The following is a 16,507-nucleotide window of genomic DNA, read 5'->3' on the forward strand; positions in this document are numbered from 1 at the left end:
TTAATTGGAAATGCTAGTATGAATTAATGACATATTTTCTTTTTAGGAAAAAAGTTTTTGTGTAGCTCTGTCTACTGAAAAGGACTGAAAACAGTGACTAGCTCAACAGCAGTGATCACCCCTTAAAATCCAGGTTATGGTCTCCATATACCATTTCCTAATACATGGAACTTGAATTGATTCCAAACTGAAGGCAAAAATATCCAAGCTTAGAACACGCTGTGACACTAGAAAACAAAGCAGCTTTCAAGCTTTTAAAATATAACTAGCTTCTTAACCACCCCTTTTATTTTAAAAACTGTTAACTGTACCCCTTTCAAATCTAATCTCTCCTTCTTCCTCTACTAATCAAAACCCCTAAATTTTAGGGGGAACATAGCCACCAAGCTGAGACTTTAGTTTTCACTCTGCCTTGTAGCTGAGTTCTCGCTGATGGACTCTGATCAGAAATGCCATGTGTTACATCATGCTCATACTAGGAAGTTGCCTGCCCTCTACACTCTTGATGCCTTCCTACAGGCTAGAATTCAGTTGTTAAGATATGTTGTAAAACCAACATCAACAATTAAGATGAAGGCAAAGACAGCAATAAAGTAGATGGAATCTAGGACAATCACTTGGTAGAGATCCATCCCACCTCCTTGACTACTAAACTATTCTGTGGTGTGAAAGAAAAAGCTTTTTATCTTTTTAAAATAATATTATGGGGCTGGTGCTGTGGCGTAGCAGGTAAAGCCGCTGCCTGCAATGCCGGCATCCCATATGGGCACCGGTTCGTGTCCCAGCTGCTCCACTTCCGATTCAGCTCTCTGCTATGGCCTGGAAAAGCAGTAAAAGATGGCCCAAGTTAGGAAACTCCTGGCTCCTTGCTTCAGATTCACACAGATCCGGCCACTGCAACCGATAGGAGAGTGAACCAGCGGATGGAAGACCTCTCCCTCTCTCTGCCTCTCCTTCTCTCTCTGTGTAACTCTTTCAAATAAATAAATAAATCTAAAAACAAAACAGAACACTATTAAGGTTTTCTCAACTAATATCCTAAAAAATACACCTTGCCCGAAGCTTTTCAGAATCCTTGAAGGTTCAATTAGATGCCTGTCAATTTGTTATTCTTTACTGCACAAAACGTGCAATGAGGCACTGTATGTGTTATGGGCAGGAAAGCACACATTCTAATCAAACTAATGCTAAATGCCGTCATGATTCACTTAGAAGGCTGGCACCTCCAGCTCAAGTCCCAGTTACTCAAATTTGCTTGGATAATGTGAATGGGAAAAAAACTTCAAATAAAATTTTAACATTGTTAGTATAACTATTTCTTAAATCCCATTCCTCAAATATAACACAATTTTAGATCTTAAAACAGTAACAATAAACCATGTTCAGTAGTGACAGACCTTTACAGATGCATTTCAGTTTCCTCCTTCCCAACAGATACAGCGATAGTTCTAAGATTGAAGATTTGATCCTTCAAATGCCTTTCTCTCCCTACCCTCTAACAATCTCAACTCCTTGGTTTTTGTTTTTTGTTTGTTTTTTTTTTTTTTTTAATTATTTCCAAGAACAATACAGATTTCAAGAATTTCCAAACTGAAATCATGTGGTTGAAGATAAGTTGACTACAGAGACTTGTCCATGCTAGAATTGGTTGCTTGGGAAACTCACAAGTAAAGAACTACTACACTGTTATTGTGCCTTCACTTCTGCCAAGTATGAATAGTGTTATTAAAAAGAAAGAACTGATGCACTAAATACAGAACTGATCACTTTTAAATGACTTTGTTTTGTTAATTTCATCTCAAGTGTGTGTGTGCATGTGTGTGTATATATATAAATCATTAGCAAAAGCAAAGTCAGTTAAGGAAAAGTCCCAGACAGTACAACAAAGATAGGAGAGAAATTATTAAAAAAAAAAAGAAGAAGCCGGCGCCGTGGCTCAATAGGCTAATCCTCCACCTTGCGGCGCCGGCACACCGGGTTCTAGTCCCGGTTGGGGCGCCGGATTCTGTCCCGGTTGCCCCTCTTCCAGGCCAGCTCTCTGCTATGGCCAGGGAGTGCAGTGGAGGATGGCCCAGGTGCTTGGGCCCTGCACCCCATGGGAGACCAGGAAAAGCACCTGGCTCCTGGCTCCTGCCAGGATCAGCGCGGTGCGCCGGCTGCAGCGGCGGCCATTGGAGGGTGAACCAGCGGCAAAGGAAGACCTTTCTCTCTCTGTCTCTCTCTCACTATCCACTCTGCCTGTCAAAAAAAAAAAAAAAAAAAAAAAAAAAAAAAAAAAGAAGAAGAAGAAGAAGAAATCAATTCAGAAGTTTGATATTTACAAAAAAGAGAGAGGCATAGGAGGGGGAAAACTGTCCAAGAAATAATACAACATTTCTGAAAGTTAAAGTCAAACTGAAAGGCCCTTCAGGGTCTGGCGCCGTGGCATAGTGGGTTAACACCCTGGCCTGGAGCACCGGCATGCCATATGGGCACCAGTTCTAGTTCCGGCTGCTCCTCTTCCAATCTAGCTCTCTGCTATGGCCTGCGATAGCAGTGGAGGATGGCCAAAGTGCCTGGGCCCCTGCACCCATGTGGGAGACCTGGAAGAAGCTCCTGGCTCTGGATTGGCGCAGCTCCGGCTGTTTCGGCCAGTTGGGGGGTGAACCATCAGATGGAAGACCTCTCTCTCTCTGTCTGCCTCTCCTCTCTATGTGTAACTCTGACTTTCAAATAAATAAAATAAACCTTAAAAAAAAAAAAAAAAAAGGGCTTTCCAGGAACCTAGCACAATAAATGAGGAAATATCTATACTACAGATCATCATCTCTTTAAGTCTAAAAACTTCAAGAGAGAAAAACAAAAACAACAACAACAAAAAAAACTCTACAGGTCACAAACAGAAATAAGAATCGAATTTCATATATAGCAACACTCAAAGCTGTAAGTGAACAGAATATTGTCTTAAAGAGAAACCATTTCCAAACTAGAAATCAGAAACCACAATGATTATCAATAAAATAAAAGGCTAAAACAGAGATTAGCAATTCAACAATGCTTTTAATTTACCTCCCATATGAACCCCTTCTCCTGAAGCTACTGGAGAAGCATGTGCACCATCAAAAGGAGGCACTTAAAAAAAAATCAAGAAATATGGCGCCGGCGCCACGGCTCAATAGGCTAATCCTCCACCTTGCAGCACCGGCACACCGGGTTCTAGTCCCGGTCGGGGCCCCGGATTCTGTCCCGGTTGCCCCTCTTCCAGGCCAACTCTCTGCTGTGGCCAGGGAGTGCAGTGGAAGATGGCCCAAGTGCTTGGGCCCTGCACCCCATGGGAGACCAGGAGAAGCACCTGGCTCCTGCCATCAGATCGGCGCAGTGCGCCGGCCGCGGCGGCCATTGGAGGGTGAACCAACGGCAAAGGAAGACCTTTCTCTCTGTCTCTCTCTCTCTCACTGTCCACTCTGCCTGTAAAAAAAAAAAAAGAAAGAAAGCAAGCAAGCAAGCAGGCAATACAGGATCTAGGAAATAGGAGAAGTCGAGTTGGGTGTTTGAACTATCTGTTACACGTTCTGTACACAGAAGTGCCTGGCTCACAGGCCCAGCTCTGCTCCAACTCCAGGTTCCTGCTAATGTGCATCCTGAGAGGCAGCAAGTAATGGCTTTAGTAGTTGGGTCCTTGTCACCCACATGGGAGACTCAGATTGTGTCCCAGACTCCTAGCTTTAGCCTGGCCCAGCTCTGGCTGTTGCAGGCATCTGAAGAGATGCAGCAGATGGAAGATATCTTTCTTTCTCTTTTTCTCTCTCTGCCTCCCAAATAAACATAAAATAAAACTTTTCAATAAAAAACAAATTCTCACACTAAAGTATAAAGAACAATGCACTTGAAATAAAATGAGAAAAATCAATGGTAAAGTCCCAGCTCTTACTTGGGAATCAGTTTTAGTAAAAGTCATTTCCTCCATTCCTACAGAATTGAAAATTAAGATATAAAATTATTATGTGTACAATAAAAGTGTCTATACTTTTTTCTTATACAATTAAGTTTATACTTGTTTTCTTATTTATATTAAGCTCAATTTCATAATTATTTTGACAACCAGGAATAAAACAAAGTAGCATAGGGGCCAGTGTCATGGTACAGTGGGTTAAGATGCCACTTGAGACACCAGCATCCCCCATGAGCACCAGTTCAAGTCCCAGTTGCTCCACTTCTGATCCAGCTCCTTGCTAATGTAAATGGGAAAGCAGTGGAAGATGGCCCAAGTGCTTCTGAGCCTGCCCCAACATGGGAGACACAGATGGAGCTCCAGTCTCCTGGCTTTGGCCTGGCCACTGAATCAGCAGATGGAAAATCTGCCTTTCTCTCTCTCTCTCTGATTCTGCCTTTCAAATAAATAAATACTATTTTAAAAGAAAGTAAAATAGTAAAAAAAAAAACAAACTTCATAATTATTTCTAAAAACAGTACCTAGTCATAGCAAGCCCTAAATATTTATTTTTAACAACTTTACTAAGGCGAAATTACCTGTCATAGAGCCCAATTCAATGATTTTTAATAAATTTACAGACTTGTACAACAGTCACCACCCTGCAGTTTCAAGACATTGCCAAAACCCTAAGATCCCTTTTGCCCATTTGCAATCAGTCCCCACTCTATCCTCAGGCAATCACTAATCTACTTTATGGACATGCCATATAAATACAATCACAAAGTATGTGGAATTTTGCATCTAGTATTTATTTATCAGAAAGATAAAGTGACAGAGAGAGAAAGAAAGACAGAGATCCTCATCCTTTATCCTTCATCTCAAATGCTTGCATCATTTGGAGCTGGGCCATGCTGAAGCCAAGAGCCAAGAACTCCAGCCCAGTCTACCAGTCTACCATGTGGATTACAGGACCCCAATCATTTTAGCAGAGCCAGACTGGAAGCAGAGCAGCCAGGACTTGTACAAGCACTCCATTATGGGATGAAGGCATCACAAGCAGCAGCTTAACCTACTGCACCACAACACCTGGTATGTTTCTTAGCTCAAACAAGTTGTAGCATTTCAATAGTTTATTGCTAAATAGTATTCCAAGTTATTCCATATATCTAAGTTAACCCATAATTGTATCATCTTTGCCAAAATGTAAAAACAGATAAACTGACAAAACCATTCCTCATATGTACAGTAATGTACATATATCTGCTATTTCTCTGAAACGCAAATCTGATCATTTTTATCTAAAATCTTTTCAATAGTTCCCACTAGCCTATAAGGCAAAGCCCAAGCTTCTTGGCCGACCATATGCACGTGGGCCATGCTAACGTGTTCAGTCTGATTTGCTGCTATTCTTTTCTTGAACATTTTACAAACCAACAATACCGAGGTACATGAGTCCCCCAAATTCTCTTCTGCTATTTTTTGCATCCATCAAGTCAATCATATCTTGAATTAATCTTTTAAATCTCAACTCAATACATTTCCCAGAGGCAATTTCTTATTTTTCTCAACTATACCATCTTATTAGCTTATATTTCAATCATGTTACATTTTATTCCATGCCATAACTTTCACCAATCTCTCTAAACACGCTCATGAGCTAATGTCTAACCTTGCGTCTCAACTTTATTGCTGCTCAATAATTATTTGTTCAATTAAATTGAATAACATTCCATTAGTGTTCATAGTCTGCTTTACTAAGGAAGATCAATTGCATGGATAAAGTCTACTAGCAAACGAATGTGAAAAGGACCTAACAGAAGCAGTTACCTCCAAGATCTAAGGTAGTGGTATACAAAATAGAGTGTATTCCAGGGGTGGGTACTGTAGCCTAGTAGGTTGAGTCACTGCTTGGGACACTACCATCCCCTAGGTGCCTGGCATTTATACCAACTGTGCTTCCCAGCTTCCTGCTAATGTGTACTCCAGGAGGCAGCAAATTATGGCTCAATTGCTTGGGTCCCTGACACTCAAGTGGGAAAACTGAATGGAGTTCCTGGCTCCAGGCTTCAGCCTAGTCCACCAGAGATGATGCAGGCATTTGAGGATGGAAGATACTTTCTTTTTCTCCTGCTCTCCCTCCATCCTTTCTACATTTCAAACAAATTAATGACTTAAGAAAATAGAGTACACTCCAGAGGTCAGCAAACAATGGCCCATCAGCCAAATCCAGCCTATTTTTGTAAACAGAACTTCATTACACACAGCCACATTGACTCATTTAACATACTGGTTATGGCTGTTTTTGCGCTGAGGCAGCAGACTTGGTTAACTCCAACAGAGATCATATGGGCTGAACACTTCACTCTCAGACTCCTGGTATGAATCAGGATTCATACTGTGCAGAAACAAAGTATCAGAACCCTTCACACAAGTTTTCTTCACCTCATCTTTTCAAACTTTTATTTTCAGTGCCAATGTTTCATAAATGTTTATATGGAAGTGATATATTGTTTAAAAATGTATACACATTGGGATGGTATTGGTGTTCAATCTAAAAAAAAAAAAAAACCACTCATCCTTCCTAAGTCTAAGGACAAATTTTTTTTTTTTTTTGAAGATTTTATTTATTTGAGAGGTAGTGTTACAGACAGTGAGATGAAGAGAGAAAGGTCTTCTTTCTGTTGGTTCACTCCCCGAATGGCCGCAACAGCCAGAGCTGTGCCAATCCGAAGCCAGGAGTCAGGAGTCTCTTCCCAGTCTCCCATGCAGGTGTGCAGAGACCCAAGCACGTGAGCCATCTTCTACTGCATTCCTAGGCCATAGCAGAGAGCTGGATTGGAAGAAGAGCAACTAGGACAACAACCAGCACCCATATGGGATGCCGGTGCCACAGGCGGAGGATTAACCTTCTGTGCCACGGTGCCGGACCCAGGACAAGTTTTAATAGTTTACTTATATTTACCCATAAAGGTTATTACATGGGGCCGGCATTGTGGTGTAGCAGGTTAAGCTGCTGCCTGTAGCACTGGCATCCCATATGGGTATCAATTCGTGTCCTGGCTGCTCCACACCCAATCCAGATCCATGTTAATGGCCTGGGAAAGCAGTGGAAGATGACCCAGGTGCCTGGGTCCCTGCACCCAAATGGGATATCCAGATGAAGCTCCTGGCTTCTGGCTTCAGTCTGGGTCAGCCTTGGCCATTGCCATTTGGGGAGTGAACCAGTGGATGGAAGACCTCTCTCTTTCTCTGTAACTCTTTCAAATAAATAAAATAAATATTTTTAAAAAGGTTATTACATAAACAACTGGGTTCTGTAAGTGCTTCAAATCATAGACAAAAGACCTAGAATTAAATGTTTTCAAAACTGAAATGCTCAAAACATCTCTAAAAAATCTGTTCATGATACTGAGATTATTACTTTAATGATACAGGTACTACTAATATTTTTCAAGTTAAATATGATAAAATATGAAATACATAAATCCAAACTGCTTCAAAGGATGTTTTTTAAGTTTATTATGACAGATCAAATGCAAACTTGTGCTAGGAACCCCTGAATTTCAAATGCCTGATACATCATTGGTATTTGATAGGTACACAAACTAAGAGAACAATCTGCTAGCTAATTTTTAAAATCTATCTGGTCTTAGCGACTTAATGCAATTTTGTAATCATTATGTTCCTTAGCTATAGCTAGCTGCAAGGCTATTTGTTCAAGACAACAGAACCCAGTCTAAGGCCCTGAAGATGAACAGCCCAGTAAATAACAGATTCCTCTCTTTCTAGATCTTAAGCTTAATAAGGTGATTTCTAACAACTCAAAAGTTGGAATCTGATCATCATCATCAACCCACTTTATAAGCTCAAAGTTAATTTACCAATTGAATCTGGATTTCTCAGGTTACGATTGTCATTCTACGTTGAATTGGATTCTCCAACAAATAGTCACAGCCCCCAGAGAGAACTACACTCTACTCTGCTCACCTTTAAGGCTTTTTCTGAGGCCTTCTGAGATGACTAGCATCAGACTTTTGAGGAAGGCTAGCCATTAGACAAGGCTTTTCCCCACGATCTGACTGCTTGAAGTGACATCCAGGATCAGGTCGATCCTGTATCCAGGAATCACGACCCTCCCTGAGGCACCAGTCATCATGAGACAGTCAGTGCACTTTGGCACTTCTTGAAAATCACTGGGCTGCGCCTTTAGCTGAAAGGAAAAAAAACATCAAAACCACAACAAACAAAACAAAGGGGGGAAAATCAGTAATTCAATCTGAAAAGACAGAACGTGGGGAAAAATACACAAAAACAGCCTTGTCTAGATCAAAATGTAGTCTTGCCTTGAAATAAAGAGCATAGTTTGAGTATCATTCCAGTCACTGCATAAGATTTCTACCTAATATGCAAATCTAAAAAATTTTAAATCTACTGTATTGTATCTGAAAAGAACTGAAAGTTGAAGTTAACTATAAAAATATCCGTACAGCTAAATAAGTATAACTTAGGTATTTATAACCTACTAGCAGTAACGCTTATATGACTGTGATGCCTAACATTTTTATTCTCAAATTGAAATCTCACTTACAGGGGCATGAAATACCCAAAAAGGCTGAGTTTAACAGCAGAGTACCAATGCAGTTAAAATCAATCTACTAAGTATTCTTAAATAAAAAATTAGACTTGCATGCTCTTTAACTGGACACTAACACAAGGTATACCCCCGTCCACACCCTCCATCCCCACACACAATGCTCTAGGTCCTAGCATTCTGTTAAATTTCAATGTTGATGCTTGCTTGAAATAAACAATTTTAAATGTTCACATCATAATATCCTTACATTTTTTAAAAAAATTGAAAAAGCTGATGAATAAATAGGATGCTTAATGTTTATTTAACCTACAAAGTTACTTTCCTAAGAAACAATACAAAAGGGCAAGAAAGGGGCCAGCACCATGGTATAACAGGTAAAGCTGCCACCTGCAGTGCCAGCATTCCATATGAGTACCAGCTACTCCACTTCCAATCCAGCTCTCTGTTATAGCCTGGGAAAACAATAGAAGATAGTCCAAGTGTTTGGGCCCCTACACCCGCATGGGATACCTGGAAGAAGCTCCTGGCTCTTGTTTGTGGCCATTTGGGGAGTGAACCAGTGGATGGAAGCTTATCTCTCTGCCTCTGCCTCTCTGTAACTTTGCCTTTCAATAAATAAATCTTTAAAATAAATAAATAAATAAATAAATAAATAAATAAATAAATAAATAAAGGCTCCCTCCAGGGCCATTCAGGAGCGGGGAGGGGGAGGTGGGAGGGAGGGAGGGGAAAAAAAATAAAAGGCAAGAAAAAGTCTCAGCCGGCGCCGCTGCTCACTTGGCTAATCCTCCGCCTGCGGCGCCAGCACACCGGGTTCTAGTCCCGGTTGGGGCGCCAGATTCTGTCCCGGTTGCCCCTCTTCCAGGCCAGCTCTCTGCTGTGGCCCGGGAGTGCAGTGGAAGATGGCCCAAATGCTTGGGCCCTGCACCCACATGGGAGACCAGGAGGAAGCACCTGGCTCCTGGCTTCGGACTGGCGCAGCGCGCTGGCCATAACAGCCATTTGGGGGGTGAACCAATGGAAAAGGAAGACCTTTCTCTCTGTCTCTCTAACTCTGTCTGTCAAAAAAAAAAAAAAAAAGTCTCTGAGCTACAGCCTTACTCTAATCGTAATAATACTCTATCGGGACCATCACTGTGGCACAGGGAGTTAAGCAATCCCAGCATCCCATGAGTGCCAGTTCGTGTCCTGGCTGCTTCATTTTTGATCCAGCTTCCTGCTAATATCCCTGAGAAGGCAGACAAACATTGTCCAAGTTCTTGGGCCCCTGCCACCCATGTGGTACACCCAGATGTAGTTCTAGGCTCTGGGCTTTGGCCTGGCCCAGCCTGGGCCACAGTGGCCATTTGGGGAGTGAACCAGCAGACAGAAGATATCTCTTTAAAAAATAAATATTTCATTAATAACTTCCTTTTTCCTACTTTACCATGTCTCAGTTAATACTACCAACATTCACACAGACATCCAAGATGGAAACCTGGATCAGACTAGAGTGAGACTTGATCCCAGGCTTTTATCAGAAAAATATGCATGAAGACAGATAAAGAGTACTTAGATATGATTTTGGCAAATTCACAGAACCCTCTGAAGTCCAAGTATGCTTGTGAAATACTTTTTTTTTCCCTGCTACTTTACCTGCCATTTTGAAAGCCTGCCTAGCATATCTATCAAATCGCTCAGATTTCTGGCTTTCTGTTCACTGCTGGTTTATTTTGGGCATTCTCCATGTTTTCCCTGGGCTGTTACAGGCTTGTTCTTCCCATCTTACCACCTTCAATCCATCTTTTTTCACCTTGCTAGCAGAATAACCTTACTAAATACAAAATTGACCATGTCACTCACCTACCTAAAATCTTCCACACTTCCCCTGCACATGTTAACAGAATTAAGTCCTATCTCATTATGGTGATATTATGTCTTCTACTGTATTTCAATCACCCATTCCTCCCACCTATATTTCCCATACTCCTGACATACAATTTAGAATCTCCTCATACGTTGTGTTCATGTCTTAGTACTTTCACATACTGGTCCCTCTTCACGAAATGGCTCTATTCCTTACCATCCCCTCAAATCTTAGCTTCTTTCTTCATGCTCTTTCAGAACTTTCTGTTCATTTCTTCCACAAGATTTACCCCAACGTGTTATGAATGCTTATTACTTCCCTGTCTTCAAGAATGTCATGTTTAGAGGCAAGGGCCTTGCCTAATTCCTTCTTTGTGCCCCCAGTTTAGAACATAAAGAACCTAAATGTAAGTGCATGGGGCAGTCACTATTCTCATACACAGACAATATCACTATGTATCACAGGGAACATTGTTGCTGAATTAATCTACCTCTGGTTCACTGACCAAATGCTTGCAACAGCCAGGACTGGGCCAAGCTGAAGCTAGGGGCTGAGAATGCCATCGCAGCCTCCCACGTAGGTGGCAGAGACTCACGCACTTGGACCACTACCCACTGCCTTCCAAGGCACATTGCCAGGAAGCTGTATAGAAAGCAGAGCAGTTGGTACTTGAACCAGAACTTGAATATGGGAGGCCAGAGTTAAAAACAGCAGATTAACCTGCTATGCCACAATGCAGTACTCAGATTTAAAAAGTTTGTGAAGGTATCCATCAACAGATAAATGGATAAAATGTGATATATGTACACAAATAATTATTCAGTCATTTTGTAAAAAGAATGACTTTGCCGCAAGATGGATGGAACTGGAGGACACTATGTTAAGCAAAATGAGCCAGACACAGAAAGACTACCTACTGTGTGTTCTCACTCACATGTGGAAGCAAAAGACTAGAATAGAGGACACCAGAGGCTAGGAAAGGGAGAGGCCAGTTATCAGGTACAACTAGTTAGGTAAGAGGAATAAGCTTTAATATTCTATAGCACAGTAGAGTGACTACAGTTAGCAATAATTTCTTATATATCCCAAAATAAAGGGAAGAAAAGACTTTGAATGTCCCCAACACAAAGAAATGATAAATGTCTGACTTTGGATCAGCACAGCTCCAGCCATTGTAGCCCTTTGGGGAGTGAGCCAGTGGATGGAGGATCTCTCTCTTTCTCTTGCTGCACCTCTGCCTCTTTGTAATTTTAGCTTTCAAATAAATAAATAAATCTTTAAAAACAAAATCATCTGTGCTCCATGAATACGTATACTTATGTATCAATTTTTTAAAGAGGAAAAAATTCCAGTTATCTTTTAATCATTAATCGATAATACAAGGCATAATTATAGATCCTTGCCATTTACATTGCCTAAAATGATCCATAAAAAAATCACCAATACCAATCTACAACTCAGAGATTAAACCTTTGTCTCAACTTCTGAGGACCTACAAACTGAAATATAAATCCCAATGTACAACCTTTTCAGCACCTACCTGGTTTCTATAAAGAAACACATTCCTGGCCGGCGCCGCGGCTCAATAGGCTAATCCTCCACCTTGTGGCACCGGCACACTGGGTTCTAGTCCCGGTTGCCCCTCTTCCAGGCCAGCTCTCTGCTGTGGCCAGGGAGTGCAGTGGAGGATGGCCCAAGTGCTTGGGCCCTGCACCCCATGGGAGACCAGGAGAAGCACCTGGCTCCTGCCTTCGGATCAGCGCGGTGCACTGGCTACAGCACGCCAGCCATGGCGGCCATTGGAGGGTGAACCAACGGCAAAGGGAAGACCTTTCTCTCTGTCTCTCTCTCACTATCCACTCTGCCTGTCAAAAAAAAAAAAAAAAAAAAAAAAAAGAAACACATTCCTTACTGAATATCTGACCCCCAGAAGTTATAAAAGTAGTTGTCCTAGTTGGCCATAAAAAGCTGGGAAAGCTAGTAAGAAAGCAAAACTGTTATCACCAAAAATCAATGGTTTAGTTTGCAAACACCTTCTCTAAAACATTAGCCTCCAGGGCAATCATAATATTGATAAAGAGGTACAGAAGGCCTCTTCAGCATTTGGAAATCTCAATATTTGAAAGATAATACTACTCTTAGCACTTTCAAGGAAGAGAAAAATAGCTGCTACACTATCCTGGGAATGTCATTCAACACTAAGAAGGTACTGGCAGGATTTCTTCTGAGCCACTTTATTGAGCAATATAGTTAGCCACCTGTTTTGGAATCATAGTACTGAATAGTTTTCCATTGCAAAGTAGTACTAGAGATGATCTCTGCAGGAAATAAAAACCATAATATTTTCAATAAGTAATATAATTTGGGTGACTCTACCAAAACATTTGAGCTATCAGTAATATAACATAATGAATAGTACCTATGAGCATTTGGCCACATGTATGTTTAACATCAAAGATAACTACTTAGAAAGGTAAGCAGTATAGTTTTCTTATGTTTTAGAATTCAAAGTCATATCTAATTCACTCCCTGTAAATAAAAATATTACAGTTTTATAAAATAGCTACATTTTTTAAAAAATGAAAAAAATAATTTCCAACCCAAAAGATCAGAAGAAGTCCTAAACAGTTATTCCAAAATGCTACACTAGAAACATCAGAAAATAACCCAGACTTTTATTAAAGGAGGCCCAAGAAGATAATTAAAGTCATGAATTAAAGTAAAATTATACACAGCTCAGGATTTTCACCCATTATACAACTTCTATTACTCTTTTCTCCTAATTCCTAACACATTTCTAAGTGATAAGCTGTCACAGGATTTTCCTAGATTCCTTTGACAAAAAAGTTATACAAAATTAGATCATTTTGGCCTGTATGTAATTAGCCAACTGAAGGACAACAGGACATCAAATTTTTCCATTACCTATTTTCTAGGCTCGAAACAACTTTAAACAAGGTTTCTTTATCATTTTCAGAGACATAAGCTATCAATCACATCCTATATCAAATCACCCATATGGTCCTTGGATTTGGTTAATTAAATTAAATTATACTGTAAAAGTTCACATGACATAGGATTTGACACATACATAAGATAGTTAATAGGGGCCAGCACTATGGCATAGTGGGTAAAACTTCCGCCTCCAGTGCCAGCATTCCATATGGGCACTGGTTCAAGTCCTAGCTGCTCTACTTCCGACCCAGCTCTCCACTATGGCCTGGGAAATCAGCAGAAGATGGCCCAAGTCCTTGGGTCCCTGCACCTAGATGGGAGACCTGGAAGAAGCTCCCAGCTTCAGATCAGCACAGCTCTGGCTATTGAGGACATCTAGGAAGTAAACCAGGGGATGGAAGACCTCTCTCTCTGCCTCTCTTTAACTCTGCCTTTCAAATAAAGAAATAAATATTTTTTAAAAAGATAGATAATGTAAATCCTTCCCTACCACTTAAGAATCAACTACCAATGCTTAGTAAATATCTACTTTATTACTCATAAAACTGCTTAACATGCTATTCCTTATAAGACTGTGAACTTTTGAGAACCAGAAATCCACCTTGTTCATCTTTGTTATTCTAAAAACGCTCTGGTCAGAAGTCATGCATGGAACACCGAATGAATAAAAAACAGAATACCTGTATTACACTTGTACACAAAGATTAAGTTGACAAGCAAGAATTCAGGTAAATAGAAAGTAAGTTTTAAGAACACACAAAGATGAAATGAAATGAAGAGGCAGTGCGCATATCAGGAAAAAGGCACTAGTCTTGAAGGGGCTGGGATGTCTTGGAATTTAAATTCTAATCTGAATATTGGCAATAACAAACACTATCCCTAAGCAAATCCCTTTTTCTCTCTGGATCTCAATTTCCTCATTTGTAAAATAAAAGGTAAGACTAAATTAGCAGGCACTATGATATAGTGCTATGGTATAGCGGGTAAAGCCGCCTGCTGTAGTGCTGGCATCCCATATGGTGCCAGTTCGAGTCTAGGCTGCTTCACTTCCAATCCAGCTCCCTGCTATGGCCTGAGAAAACAGTAGGAGATAGTCCAAGTGCTCGGGCCCCTGTACTCGCATGGGAGACCCGGAAGAAGCTCCTGGCTCCTAGTTTTGGATCGGCACAGCTCCGGCCGTTGTGGCCATCTGGGGAGTGAACCAGCGGATGGAAGACTTCTCTCTCTCTCTTTGCCTCTCCTTCTCTCTCTCTCTGTAACTCTGACTTTTGAATAATAAATAAATAAATCTTTAAAAAAAAGACTACATTAGCTTTATATTTCCTCATATGCTCAAAGAATGATTTTAAAGCAGCAGGAATACTTATTCCTGAAAAAACAGCACTAACAGAACAGTTAATATATCACGTCAGATGACACGACTGTTGAGCAAAGTGTCATACGGGTAGAACATACCACTCCATAAATAGTAATAGGTCACACCAACAGCCGCCACACAGTCACCCATGAATTATATATACACATCCCTAATGTTCTGGCAAGGCAAAGGTTAGGAGATCGGAAGAGAAGATATAAAAGCAAAATTCTGCTTATTATTCCTTAGTAGAAACTACAACAATATTGATCATATATAGCACTCATAAACATGTATACGTACACATACAAAAGAAAATCTTTGTTTTTCTATGAACTGAAAGGGGTTTTAAAAAATGAATAACATAATTCAACTACTTGGGTGAGTACTTTGCAACATTTTTCCACATTTTAGCAAAAATTAAACTTCATCAACATACACATCTGGGGTACATTTGCAAACTGCCACCCAAAAAATGAATCTAAAGATACTCCCTCACTTTAATACCAAAATAACTCAGAGGAGTACGTTCCATTCATAATGAAAATAAACCTCTCCTTAAAACAAATGATCCTTCTACTTCATAAAAAAGTAACAATAATCAATTTTGAACTTGATGACTATGACTATCACATTCAACTCAACCACACCTATATTTAATATTTTTAAAAAATATAAATATGTTCTCTGGACTATGCTAAATATTGTAGAAGATAAAAGTAAAAGATCCTTGCCCACAGGAAAATCTTCCTAATCTTGCTAGCAAACACATAGGTACATTTCTCCAATATCCTTTCCAAGGAAGGACCTAGAAGAGGAGTAAGCAATTCTAATATACATATATATTTCAAGAGATTTTAAGATAAAGGAGATCCTACAAAACAAATTTTACAATCCAGATCCAGATATATGGCAACAAAATATACTGTAGCCTAAACAACATTTCAAAGGCAGTAGACTAAGCATCTTGAATGGATAACCTCACATGTGAAGAATATTTCACAACAGAAAACAGAAGTAACTTTTCAACTGAAACCATTCAGGATAAAGACAAAATAATCAAAAGACTTCTAATGTATACAAAACAAAACTGAATGAAGATGTTAATTACCATGAGTTCTATTTAGAGGGAAAAATCACCATGGAAGTTTCAAATTTAAAGTGGCATTTCTATTGCTTATTTACATATATAATTCAATGTCTATCTATTCCTGATAGTGCCAGAACCATAACTGGCTCTACATGTCAGTTAAGACTAAGAAAGTCCAAAACCCATTAAGTTCAGCTATGGAGTGTTCCAAGGCTACTAAGTACACAGTATATAATCCACCTGAACTTTTCAGCTTATATCCTGAATTCCCTTTAATAACAATGGCTCACACAAAACAACTCTAGCTCACTTCCCCAAATCAAGATAAGGAAATCATAGTTCTCTACTGGTTCTAATACCTCATGACAGAGCAAAATACTACGTATTTTTCTTTACAGTCTACCACGTACTTGCATATTCATTATTTCAATTCAGACATCCAAGAACCTTAAAAGTAAGCCAAAATTATTACCTTTATTTCATGGATAAGAACAGAAACTTAGGGAATTTAGGTGAATGGTACAAAAATCTACTGCCAGAAAAGTCACTGAACCATGTGTCCTGATTCCAAGTCCTATTTACATTACACAATGTCACACAAATGACATTAAAATCTATACTTTTCCCATTTAATCAAACCCTTATGAAAGTCACAGGAATTAAAAATTAAGATTCTAAAGCAAATGCAAACAGTAAAAATAATAGTCTAAGCAATCATCTTTCTACATCAGTAATATTAAAAATTAAATAGTGTC

At 39.8% G+C, this 16,507-nt stretch overlaps 1 protein-coding gene across 5 annotated transcripts in view; it reads right to left on the reverse strand.

Moving 5' to 3' along the window:
- The window catches only part of INTS6 (integrator complex subunit 6), a 104,952-nt gene that overhangs the window by 66,450 nt on the left and 21,995 nt on the right, over positions 1-16,507 (reverse strand). The window contains exon 1 of one of the 5 annotated variants that reach the window (XM_051832223.2): positions 7,901-8,039. The exons of the other annotated variants lie outside the window; for them this stretch is intronic. The gene's annotated coding sequence lies outside the window, so the exon portion shown is untranslated. Of the gene's footprint in view, positions 1-7,900; positions 8,040-16,507 lie in introns of those variants that run through there. 5 annotated transcript variants of the gene reach the window in all.

Source organism: Oryctolagus cuniculus, chromosome 9, assembly GCF_964237555.1.
Source record: "Oryctolagus cuniculus chromosome 9, mOryCun1.1, whole genome shotgun sequence".
Lineage (NCBI taxonomy): Eukaryota > Metazoa > Chordata > Mammalia > Lagomorpha > Leporidae > Oryctolagus > Oryctolagus cuniculus.